Source organism: Pollicipes pollicipes, unplaced genomic scaffold, assembly GCF_011947565.3.
Source record: "Pollicipes pollicipes isolate AB1234 unplaced genomic scaffold, Ppol_2.1 Scaffold_4740;HRSCAF=5597_pilon_pilon_pilon, whole genome shotgun sequence".
Classification (NCBI taxonomy): Eukaryota; Metazoa; Arthropoda; class Thecostraca; order Pollicipedomorpha; family Pollicipedidae; genus Pollicipes; species Pollicipes pollicipes.
The window spans coordinates 36489486-36493570 of NW_023596545.1; the positions used below are offsets into that span (position 1 = coordinate 36489486).

The 4085-nt window shown below is 58.9% G+C and overlaps 1 long non-coding RNA gene across 1 annotated transcript; it reads right to left on the reverse strand.

Annotated features, from left to right (window-relative positions):
- Positions 1-959: 959 nt before the first annotated feature.
- LOC119098954 (uncharacterized) lies at positions 960-3360 on the reverse strand. The gene is made up of 3 exons (XR_005094299.1): positions 3299-3360; positions 1626-1790; positions 960-993 (listed from the first exon to the last, which is right to left on the reverse strand). It is a non-coding gene; the product is annotated as an uncharacterized LOC119098954 (long non-coding RNA).
- Positions 3361-4085: the final 725 nt, after the last annotated feature.

A 4085-nucleotide genomic window follows, 5' to 3' on the forward strand; every position in this document is an offset into this window, starting at 1 on the left:
CCGCAGGCAAGCTTGGAATCCGAGCCCGAGCTCCGGCCCGAGCGCGGGCCAATCAGCACGCGGCAAAACGCCACGACAGCAAAACCTTAGGGCAGGGACCACCCTGGAGCGTACCGACGCTCGCTATCCGAGGCACTGGGCCTGTTCCGGGCCAAGGAGGAGCGCATGCAAGACGGATCTAAACATGAGCACGAATGTGGGCAAACTTAACTAATTCCCGGAGCTTGGAAGGAAGGGCCTGTACAACAAAACCGGCGTGAGTGCCACATTCCAGGTGAAAGCAGCACTGGGACTCGGAGGGCTCACGGTGGACGGAGACACTCAGCACTCTACGGCCTCAGTCACCAATATATGAGTAGAGAAGCTAGGACGAATGGCTCAAGGATTGGAGTCTGCTCTCCATTGTCCGCCTCTCTCCGACTATGCCTACCCTCATATCATGCCATGATCTTTGACGTCCTGAATCATCAACGCTTCTGAACTCTGCCGTCTTTATCGCTGGTATCCCGATTTCTGGCAGCCTGATCTCTGACATCTTTCATACCTGACGCCCAGGTTTCTGACGCCTTGATCTCTGACGGCCTAATTACCGCCATCCTGATCCCCGACCCCCAGATCTCCGACACCGAAGACCCGACGCACGGATCCCTGAAGACCGAATCTCTAACGTCGTGATCCCCGACTTCCTGATCTCAGACACCCTGACCACAGACATCCCGATCTCTGACGTCTTGACTCCGACATCAGATTCCCACCGCCCTGACCCCTGACACCCTCTTCTCCGACTCCCCGACCTCCCCGTCCCTGCCGTCGTGACCGCCGACGCGGCGTACCCCGGCGCAGTCGCTGTCGACCGAGCGGGCCAGCTTCACGTTCGGCTCCCAGTAGGTGAAGGTGGAGGTCGGCTGGCTGAGCCGCTCCGTGGCGGCCGGCACGGCACGCCCCGAACCGGCTTGCCATAGTCGACCCACATCGGCAGCGAGCCGGCGGCGACTGCGACGCGGGAGCGACAATCAACGGCGCGGGGGCGACAGTCGACGGCGTGGGAGCGGCAGTCAACGGCGCGGGGGGCGACAATCAACGGCGTGGGAGCGGCAGTCAACGGCGCGGGGGCGACAGTCAACGGCGTGGGAGCGGCAGTCAACGGCGCGGGGGCGACAGTCGACGGCGTGGGAGCTACAGTCAACGGCGCGGGGACGACAGTCAACGGCGTGGGAGCGACAGTCTACGGTGCAGGGGTGACAGCGACGAGGCGTACATCGCGGCTCCTAGACATCACGACGGACAGTGTGCGGCAAGACATTCGCTTTAACCCTGACCCTGATAGGGGAGGGTTCGATGCGGGCCCCCTCCTAAGTTTTTCAGGATACCCCTCCGGTATGTTGTACTATTGCGATCATATTTTCAATAGCCTATAGGGCATTCTTGTGTGTGTTTTGACACCAAAAACGTGTTTCTGGCTTTTCTTGTTTCGGAACAGCGGTGGTCTCTTATGAACACTGCGCGGCGATTTAGGCCGGCGCGGTCAGCGGGCGACAATCAACGATGCCGCGGGACACGCGCGGCGGGCCGACATTGTTACATTAACGGAGCCATATATCATGAATATTAGCAGTGGAGCTCACAGAAGGCCCTGTCGTTCTCCTCGACGGAGCGCAGCAGCGCCACGGTGCCCTGCGGGTGGCGGCTGGCACATTGCGCCTGCACGCGGGCGAACGTGTTCGGTGCGGTGGGGCTGCTGTAGCAGCGGCTGCCGCTACGACTCCAGCCGTCCGGACAGCGCAGCTCATCTGCGGCGCCGTCAGGGGGCGTCACTGGCGCTGTGTACAGTGGGACTGCGCAGCGGAGGGCTGGTGGGCAGTAAACGCACGCGGCGGGCTACGCAGCAAGGCTGCACAGCGGAACTACACAGTATGACTGTATAGCAGGCCTGCTCAACAAGATTTAAACAGCCAGACTACACAGTAAGACTGCACAGCATAACTGCACAGTAGAATTACGTTACAGGACTGACAACAGACGTGCGTGGCAAGGTACTGCGCTGCCTGACTCCTCAACACGGCCAACTAGGCGGGACCGCACAGTAAGAACACACAGTAGGGCTACATTGTAGGAGTACACGACGGTCTTACGCCACAGGACAACACAAGATCGCAGGGCAGACGTGCACAGCAGAAGTCGACAATAGGGCTGCACTGCAGGGCTTCATAGTAGGACAGCGCAGCAGGACTACACAGGAGGATTGCACAGCAGTGGTGCACAGCAGGACTGCTCTGCAGGACCGCACAGCAGGACTTTGTAGCAGGACTGCACAGTAGTTGTGCACAGCAAGACTTTACAGCAGGACCGCACAGTAGAAGTGTTCAGCAGCACCGCATAGTAGGACTTCACAGCAGGACTGCACAGCAAGACTTACAGTAGCGTTACACAACAAGACTGACAACAGACGTGCATAACAATGTACTGCACTGCCGGACTTCGCAGCGCGGCCAACTAGTGGGACTGCATAGCAAGAGACATAGTAGGGCTTTATCATAGGAGCACACGATAGTCTTACGTCAGCGGACAACACAGCAAGATCGCAGAGCAAACGTGCACAGCAGAACTCGACAGTAGAACTGCACAGTAGGACTTCACAGCAGGAAAGCACGACAGAAATGCACAGCAGGACTGTACGGGAGGATTGCACAGTAGAAGTGCACAGCAGGACTGTTTCGTAGGACCGCACAGCAGGACTGTATAGCAGGACTGCACAGTAGTGTGCACAGCAAGACTGCACAGCAGGACCGCACAGTAGTAGCGTACAATAGTAAAGGCACAGCAGGACTTCACAGCGGGGATTGCACAGTAGGATTGCACGGCAGGACTTCGCGGCAGGACTGCACAGCAGGACTGCATAGAAGGGCGTCGCAGTATGATTACACAGTATGACTGCATAGCAGGACTTCACAGCAGGATTGCATAGCAGGTCTGCACAGTAGGAGCGCACAGCAGTACCTCACAGCAGGACTGCACAGCGGACTTAACGGCAGGACCGTACAGTAGGAGTGCACAGTGGGATCCAGAGTAAAGCTGCTCGACGATACTAGTTTTGTTTTTAACAAATGCGCGCATCTTGTTTGTACGTTGAGGGAAGTGACTGCAGTTCCAGCGCCAACCATCTACTGCTCAATCTGAACGCCTATTCAGCTTTGGTCGTGGTGGGCTTAGGCCGAAAGGAGCCGGTTTACTCGGACCGCCTCACCACTGTTAGATCACCACTGTTAGGCCCTGCCACCCTCGGAACCAGCTCTCTGACCGTTGGGCTGCCAGAGGCGGATCTGGGCGTCGCGGACTGGCTCGCGCAGGATCTGCTCGGCCGGCCGCAGATGATGAGCTCGCAGACAAACGGCCGGTGCGGCCGTTGTGCACGTGGCACGAATTGTCCGCCCACGTCTTGTCCTGCAACACAACGCGCCGTTATTGCGGATCGGCTTTTGCAAACCACGCCTGAGACAACTTGGTTGAGTCACATCTTGTCTGGTTACCAGCTACCTCTCATGTTCACAGGTGCCTTCGCACACGTGCAGAACGTCAACTTTTCCTTTGATATATATGTACCTTGTCTGCTCCACCAGTGCGCCACAAGCGATTCAAGCAAAACATCAAAGTTCCACCGTCGACAGGGCCACTGCGGCTCCATGGAGCTACAGGCGCTGCTGCCTCGCCGGGCGACAGCGTCCCCGTCGGTGGTATACTCCTCACCAGACGGCAGCGTCCCCTGTCGGGGGTGTACTCCTCACCGGACGGCAGCGTCTCCGTCGGTGGCGCACCCCTCGTCGGGCGGCGGGCGCCCCCGTCAGCCTCCACCCCGATAACCCACCTGCAGCATCTCAGCGCAGTCCTGGCTGTGCTTCACGCCGTTGGGCTCGGACGGCCGGTGCCAGTTGGTGTACGGGTACTTCTCGCCGCTGCTCCAGACGAACTGACCCTCACGCTCGCGGTCGTTCAGCCCGATCCAGAACGGGTACTCCTTCAGCAGATCTGCCCAGCCGCCGCGCAGCACCAGATCGGTCGGTTAGCGTCAGCACAAGCGGAAACCCAAC